This window comes from Ursus americanus, chromosome 6, assembly GCF_024610735.1.
Source record: "Ursus americanus isolate L20-20 chromosome 6, mUrsAme1.1.p, whole genome shotgun sequence".
In the NCBI taxonomy this organism is placed as follows: Eukaryota; Metazoa; Chordata; class Mammalia; order Carnivora; family Ursidae; genus Ursus; species Ursus americanus.
This window is the reverse complement of record NC_142132.1, coordinates 65,079,956-65,087,840: the sequence shown is the minus strand read 5'-3', so window position 1 is coordinate 65,087,840 and position 7,885 is coordinate 65,079,956. Positions and strand designations below refer to the sequence as shown.

The 7,885-nt window shown below is 70.3% G+C and overlaps 4 non-coding genes across 4 annotated transcripts; all 4 read left to right on the top strand.

Annotated features, from left to right (window-relative positions):
- Positions 1–461: 461 nt before the first annotated feature.
- Positions 462–579, top strand: LOC123783173 (5S ribosomal RNA). The gene has a single exon (XR_006777151.2). It is a non-coding gene; the product is annotated as a 5S ribosomal RNA (ribosomal RNA).
- Positions 580–2,495: 1,916 nt separating this feature from the next.
- On the top strand, positions 2,496–2,614 carry LOC123783176 (5S ribosomal RNA). The gene has a single exon (XR_006777154.1). It is a non-coding gene; the product is annotated as a 5S ribosomal RNA (ribosomal RNA).
- A 1,922-nt stretch (positions 2,615–4,536) lies between these two features.
- Positions 4,537–4,655, top strand: LOC123783139 (5S ribosomal RNA). The gene has a single exon (XR_006777126.2). It is a non-coding gene; the product is annotated as a 5S ribosomal RNA (ribosomal RNA).
- A 1,905-nt stretch (positions 4,656–6,560) lies between these two features.
- On the top strand, positions 6,561–6,679 carry LOC123783140 (5S ribosomal RNA). Its single transcript, XR_006777127.2, has one exon. It is a non-coding gene; the product is annotated as a 5S ribosomal RNA (ribosomal RNA).
- The last annotated feature ends 1,206 nt before the right edge of the window (positions 6,680–7,885 follow it).

The window sequence follows — 7,885 nt, the reverse complement described above, 5'->3', positions numbered from 1 at the left end:
GTGGCGGAGGAAGGGCCACGGGGTTGGGATGGTGATGATGGTCTGTGGTGGCGCCCGAGGCTTCCGGTGGGCTTTGAGCCCGGCGGCGGGGAGAGGAGGAAAGGCCAGTGGGCGGGTTGTGCTCCCCGCGGAGGGCGGGGGGGTTGGGGGGCGCTCTGAGAACACCTCGGGCCTCGCCCCCGGCGCCCCGACCCACCCCGTTGCCATCCCGGGAGCCAAGCGGCGGCGCGGCAGGAGAGTCCCGGGACGGGAGAGCGCGCGGACTTCCGCGGCTCCAGGGTGCCGGAGGCATCTTGTCCCCTGGGCGTGCTGGCAGGCAGGCAGGCAGGCAGGCAGGCAGGCACCAGGCACAGGCCAGGCGAGGAGGGCTGACAATCGCTCGGCAGGGGCTGGGCTGGGGCTGGGGTTGGGGCTGGGAGGGGCGGAGCAGGCTCTTGGGGCACCGAGCGGCAGCCACAGGCGTCTACGGCCATACCACCCTGAACGCGCCGATCTCGTCTGATCTCGGAAGCTAAGCAGGGTCGGGCCTGGTTAGTACTTGGATGGGAGACCGCCTGGGAATACCGGGTGCTGTAGGCTTTTCTCCTTTTCTTTTCCTTTCCTTGCCCTTCGCCCTCCCTTCCACTCCCTCTGCCGCCAGCGGCCCGCCCCCCCAACCTTGCCCAACCCGGCTCCATTCAAACCCCACGTGCCCCCACCTCACCACAGGCCATGCGTGGTGGGCCCGACCCGCTCGCCACACGCCACACGCCACACGCGCAGCGCAACGCGGAACCCTGGCCCTCTGCGGGTGCCCGTGGCACAGCCAGGCGCCCACAGCCCAGCCCTTCCACCTCCAAGCCCCAGGAACGCCCACAGCCTATCCCGGGGTGCGGGCTGGGGGCTGGTGTGCAGGGCGGTGGGCGCTCAGGGGGCGGCGCGAGCGGAGGCGGAGGCGGCGGAGGGGGGTGGAGGGAAAGCGGCCCGGGCGAGAGGAACCGCGGGAGCCCCGGGCGGGCCGTGACCCCGCCTCTGCAGGCGTGCGCTCCCTGGGTTCTCGGCCTCCTCCCTGCCTCCGGGCCCTCTCCTCTCCCGAGCCCCTAGCAGTTCGCTTGGGCCGCCCGCCCACCGCAGCGCCCCGGGCCAACCGCCTGCCGGCCCCGCCTCCTGCCTGGGCCCGCCTACACCTTCTCCCCACCAGCCCTGGGCTGCGCTCCCGCCAGAAGGGCATGGCCCTCCTTCGCACCGGTCACCGTCCCTTTGCCCCTGGGCCCGGGCGTCCGTGCTCCGTGCGCACAGGACACGAGATGGCCAACCGCCCGGGGCCTCAGGCCCCGTGGGCACCCGACTCCGCGCCCCGTCTCAGCGGAACAGCGAGGCTCGCTCCCTCAGCGAGACCCCGGGGCGCCCCGCACCACGGCCACAAGGGCCACCAGAAAATAAAGGACGGGGCAAAAGAAAGAATGCCTCGCACGCCCCCACGCCAGAGGGGTGCTGGGCAGGAATGGCCGCCCATCGGGATTCCCGCCACCTGGGCTGCAAGTCCTCGGGCTCCGAGGGAGGGCTCCTATGGCAGCTCCAGGGCGCGGCCGCCTTGCCCAAAGCGCGCCCAAGCGCGACCGCCCTCCCGTGGGCTAGCTGCCGCGCCCACACAGCGTCCTGTGTGTCCCTGTGTGTGGGTGTGTGTCACCTGTGTGCACCTGGGTCTCTGTCCCTGTCCCTGTCCCCGTCCGCATCCGGGTCGGGGTCTGCGTGTCTGTGCTGGGGTGTGAGAGGGTCTGTGTGTTGGATAATCTAATCTCTCTCTCTCTTTCTCTCTGTCACACACACAGACACACACACACACACACACAGAGACACACAGACACACACACACACACACACACACACACACACTCTGTCCCTCCCCGTCTCTCCCGTCCAGTGTGTCCCCTAAGTGTTCCCCCACTCCGTGTCTCTCTGTCTTTCCCTGTGTGTCTGTGTGTCTGCGTATTGCGAGCCGGCCCCTGGTGTCTCTCGATCAGGTCCTGGTGTCGCTGGGTGGGGAGGGGAAGGGTGGCGGAGGAAGGGCCACGGGGTTGGGATGGTGATGATGGTCTGTGGTGGCGCCCGAGGCTTCCGGTGGGCTTTGAGCCCGGCGGCGGGGAGAGGAGGAAAGGCCAGTGGGCGGGTTGTGCTCCCCGCGGAGGGCGGGGGGGTTGGGGGGCGCTCTGAGAACACCTCGGGCCTCGCCCCCGGCGCCCCGACCCACCCCGTTGCCATCCCGGGAGCCAAGCGGCGGCGCGGCAGGAGAGTCCCGGGACGGGAGAGCGCGCGGACTTCCGCGGCTCCAGGGTGCCGGAGGCATCTTGTCCCCTGGGCGTGCTGGCAGGCAGGCAGGCAGGCAGGCAGGCAGGCACCAGGCACAGGCCAGGCGAGGAGGGCTGACAATCGCTCGGCAGGGGCTGGGCTGGGGCTGGGGTTGGGGCTGGGAGGGGCGGAGCAGGCTCTTGGGGCACCGAGCGGCAGCCACAGGCGTCTACGGCCATACCACCCTGAACGCGCCCGATCTCGTCTGATCTCGGAAGCTAAGCAGGGTCGGGCCTGGTTAGTACTTGGATGGGAGACCGCCTGGGAATACCGGGTGCTGTAGGCTTTTCTCCTTTTCTTTTCCTTTCCTTGCCCTTCGCCCTCCCTTCCACTCCCTCTGCCGCCAGCGGCCCGCCCCCCCAACCTTGCCCAACCCGGCTCCATTCAAACCCCACGTGCCCCCACCTCACCACAGGCCATGCGTGGTGGGCCCGACCCGCTCGCCACACGCCACACGCCACACGCGCAGCGCAACGCGGAACCCTGGCCCTCTGCGGGTGCCCGTGGCACAGCCAGGCGCCCACAGCCCAGCCCTTCCACCTCCAAGCCCCAGGAACGCCCACAGCCTATCCCGGGGTGCGGGCTGGGGGCTGGTGTGCAGGGCGGTGGGCGCTCAGGGGGCGGCGCGAGCGGAGGCGGAGGCGGCGGAGGGGGGTGGAGGGAAAGCGGCCCGGGCGAGAGGAACCGCGGGAGCCCCGGGCGGGCCGTGACCCCGCCTCTGCAGGCGTGCGCTCCCTGGGTTCTCGGCCTCCTCCCTGCCTCCGGGCCCTCTCCTCTCCCGAGCCCCTAGCAGTTCGCTTGGGCCGCCCGCCCACCGCAGCGCCCCGGGCCAACCGCCTGCCGGCCCCGCCTCCTGCCTGGGCCCGCCTACACCTTCTCCCCACCAGCCCTGGGCTGCGCTCCCGCCAGAAGGGCATGGCCCTCCTTCGCACCGGTCACCGTCCCTTTGCCCCTGGGCCCGGGCGTCCGTGCTCCGTGCGCACAGGACACGAGATGGCCAACCGCCCGGGGCCTCAGGCCCCGTGGGCACCCGACTCCGCGCCCCGTCTCAGCGGAACAGCGAGGCTCGCTCCCTCAGCGAGACCCCGGGGCGCCCCGCACCACGGCCACAAGGGCCACCAGAAAATAAAGGACGGGGCAAAAGAAAGAATGCCTCGCACGCCCCCACGCCAGAGGGGTGCTGGGCAGGAATGGCCGCCCATCGGGATTCCCGCCACCTGGGCTGCAAGTCCTCGGGCTCCGAGGGAGGGCTCCTATGGCAGCTCCAGGGCGCGGCCGCCTTGCCCAAAGCGCGCCCAAGCGCGACCGCCCTCCCGTGGGCTAGCTGCCGCGCCCACACAGCGTCCTGTGTGTCCCTGTGTGTGGGTGTGTGTCACCTGTGTGCACCTGGGTCTCTGTCCCTGTCCCTGTCCCCGTCCGCATCCGGGTCGGGGTCTGCGTGTCTGTGCTGGGGTGTGAGAGGGTCTGTGTGTTGGATAATCTAATCTCTCTCTCTCTTTCTCTCTGTCACACACACAGACACACACACACACACACACAGAGACACACAGACACACACACACACACACACACACACACACACTCTGTCCCTCCCCGTCTCTCCCGTCCAGTGTGTCCCCTAAGTGTTCCCCCACTCCGTGTCTCTCTGTCTTTCCCTGTGTGTCTGTGTGTCTGCGTATTGCGAGCCGGCCCCTGGTGTCTCTCGATCAGGTCCTGGTGTCGCTGGGTGGGGAGGGGAAGGGTGGCGGAGGAAGGGCCACGGGGTTGGGATGGTGATGATGGTCTGTGGTGGCGCCCGAGGCTTCCGGTGGGCTTTGAGCCCGGCGGCGGGGAGAGGAGGAAAGGCCAGTGGGCGGGTTGTGCTCCCCGCGGAGGGCGGGGGGGTTGGGGGGCGCTCTGAGAACACCTCGGGCCTCGCCCCCGGCGCCCCGACCCACCCCGTTGCCATCCCGGGAGCCAAGCGGCGGCGCGGCAGGAGAGTCCCGGGACGGGAGAGCGCGCGGACTTCCGCGGCTCCAGGGTGCCGGAGGCATCTTGTCCCCTGGGCGTGCTGGCAGGCAGGCAGGCAGGCAGGCAGGCAGGCACCAGGCACAGGCCAGGCGAGGAGGGCTGACAATCGCTCGGCAGGGGCTGGGCTGGGGCTGGGGCTGGGGCTGGGGCTGGGAGGGGCGGAGCAGGCTCTTGGGGCACCGAGCGGCAGCCACAGGCGTCTACGGCCATACCACCCTGAACGCCCCCGATCTCGTCTGATCTCGGAAGCTAAGCAGGGTCGGGCCTGGTTAGTACTTGGATGGGAGACCGCCTGGGAATACCGGGTGCTGTAGGCTTTTCTCCTTTTCTTTTCCTTTCCTTGCCCTTCGCCCTCCCTTCCACTCCCTCTGCCGCCAGCGGCCCGCCCCCCCAACCTTGCCCAACCCGGCTCCATTCAAACCCCACGTGCCCCCACCTCACCACAGGCCATGCGTGGTGGGCCCGACCCGCTCGCCACACGCCACACGCCACACGCGCAGCGCAACGCGGAACCCTGGCCCTCTGCGGGTGCCCGTGGCACAGCCAGGCGCCCACAGCCCAGCGCTTCCACCTCCAAGCCCCAGGAACGCCCACAGCCTATCCCGGGGTGCGGGCTGGGGGCTGGTGTGCAGGGCGGTGGGCGCTCAGGGGGCGGCGCGAGCGGAGGCGGAGGCGGCGGAGGGGGGTGGAGGGAAAGCGGCCCGGGCGAGAGGAACCGCGGGAGCCCCGGGCGGGCCGTGACCCCGCCTCTGCAGGCGTGCGCTCCCTGGGTTCTCGGCCTCCTCCCTGCCTCCGGGCCCTCTCCTCTCCCGAGCCCCTAGCAGTTCGCTTGGGCCGCCCGCCCACCGCAGCGCCCCGGGCCAACCGCCTGCCGGCCCCGCCTCCTGCCTGGGCCCGCCTACACCTTCTCCCCACCAGCCCTGGGCTGCGCTCCCGCCGGAAGGGCATGGCCCTCCTTCGCACCGGTCACCGTCCCTTTGCCCCTGGGCCCAGGCGTCCGTGCTCCGTGCGCACAGGACACGAGATGGCCAACCGCCCGGGGCCTCAGGCCCCGTGGGCACCCGACTCCGCGCCCCGTCTCAGCGGAACAGCGAGGCTCGCTCCCTCAGCGAGACCCCGGGGCGCCCCGCACCACGGCCACAAGGGCCACCAGAAAATAAAGGACGGGGCAAAAGAAAGAATGCCTCGCACGCCCCCACGCCAGAGGGGTGCTGGGCAGGAATGGCCGCCCATCGGGATTCCCGCCACCTGGGCTGCAAGTCCTCGGGCTCCGAGGGAGGGCTCCTATGGCAGCTCCAGGGCGCGGCCGCCTTGCCCAAAGCGCGCCCAAGCGCGACCGCCCTCCCGTGGGCTAGCTGCCGCGCCCACACAGCGTCCTGTGTGTCCCTGTGTGTGGGTGTGTGTCACCTGTGTGCACCTGGGTCTCTGTCCCTGTCCCCGTCCGCATCCGGGTCGGGGTCTGCGTGTCTGTGCTGGGGTGTGAGAGGGTCTGTGTGTTGGATAATCTAATCTCTCTCTCTCTTTCTCTCTGTCACACACACAGACACACACACACACACACACACACAGAGACACACAGACACAGACACAGACACACACACACACACACACACACACTCTGTCCCTCCCCGTCTCTCCCGTCCAGTGTGTCCCCTAAGTGTTCCCCCACTCCGTGTCTCTCTGTCTTTCCCTGTGTGTCTGTGTGTCTGCGTATTGCGAGCCGGCCCCTGGTGTCTCTCGATCAGGTCCTGGTGTCGCTGGGTGGGGAGGGGAAGGGTGGCGGAGGAAGGGCCACGGGGTTGGGATGGTGATGATGGTCTGTGGTGGCGCCCGAGGCTTCCGGTGGGCTTTGAGCCCGGCGGCGGGGAGAGGAGGAAAGGCCAGTGGGCGGGTTGTGCTCCCCGCGGAGGGCGGGGGGGTTGGGGGGCGCTCTGAGAACACCTCGGGCCTCGCCCCCGGCGCCCCGACCCACCCCGTTGCCATCCCGGGAGCCAAGCGGCGGCGCGGCAGGAGAGTCCCGGGACGGGAGAGCGCGCGGACTTCCGCGGCTCCAGGGTGCCGGAGGCATCTTGTCCTCTGGGCGTGCTGGCAGGCAGGCAGGCAGGCAGGCAGGCACCAGGCACAGGCCAGGCGAGGAGGGCTGACAATCGCTCGGCAGGGGCTGGGGCTGGGGCTGGGAGGGGCGGAGCAGGCTCTTGGGGCACCGAGCGGCAGCCACAGGCGTCTACGGCCATACCACCCTGAACGCGCCCGATCTCGTCTGATCTCGGAAGCTAAGCAGGGTCTGGCCTGGTTAGTACTTGGATGGGAGACCGCCTGGGAATACCGGGTGCTGTAGGCTTTTCTCCTTTTCTTTTCCTTTCCTTGCCCTTCGCCCTCCCTTCCACTCCCTCTGCCGCCAGCGGCCCGCCCCCCCAACCTTGCCCAACCCGGCTCCATTCAAACCCCACGTGCCCCCACCTCACCACAGGCCATGCGTGGTGGGCCCGACCCGCTCGCCACACGCCACACGCCACACGCGCAGCGCAACGCGGAACCCTGGCCCTCTGCGGGTGCCCGTGGCACAGCCAGGCGCCCACAGCCCAGCCTTTCCACCTCCAAGCCCCAGGAACGCCCACAGCCTATCCCGGGGTGCGGGCTGGGGGCTGGTGTGCAGGGCGGTGGGCGCTCAGGGGGCGGCGCGAGCGGAGGCGGAGGCGGCGGAGGGGGGTGGAGGGAAAGCGGCCCGGGCGAGAGGAACCGCGGGAGCCCCGGGCGGGCCGTGACCCCGCCTCTGCAGGCGTGCGCTCCCTGGGTTCTCGGCCTCCTCCCTGCCTCCGGGCCCTCTCCTCTCCCGAGCCCCTAGCAGTTCGCTTGGGCCGCCCGCCCACCGCAGCGCCCCGGGCCAACCGCCTGCCGGCCCCGCCTCCTGCCTGGGCCCGCCTACACCTTCTCCCCACCAGCCCTGGGCTGCGCTCCCGCCAGAAGGGCATGGCCCTCCTTCGCACCGGTCACCGTCCCTTTGCCCCTGGGCCCGGGCGTCCGTGCTCCGTGCGCACAGGACACGAGATGGCCAACCGCCCGGGGCCTCAGGCCCCGTGGGCACCCGACTCCGCGCCCCGTCTCAGCGGAACAGCGAGGCTCGCTCCCTCAGCGAGACCCCGGGGCGCCCCGCACCACGGCCACAAGGGCCACCAGAAAATAAAGGACGGGGCAAAAGAAAGAATGCCTCGCACGCCCCCACGCCAGAGGGGTGCTGGGCAGGAATGGCCGCCCATCGGGATTCCCGCCACCTGGGCTGTAAGTCCTCGGGCTCCGAGGGAGGGCTCCTATGGCAGCTCCAGGGCGCGGCCGCCTTGCCCAAAGCGCGCCCAAGCGCGACCGCCCTCCCGTGGGCTAGCTGCCGCGCCCACACAGCGTCCTGTGTGTCCCTGTGTGTGGGTGTGTGTCACCTGTGTGCACCTGGGTCTCTGTCCCTGTCCCTGTCCCCGTCCGCATCCGGGTCGGGGTCTGCGTGTCTGTGCTGGGGTGTGAGAGGGTCTGTGTGTTGGATAATCTAATCTCTCTC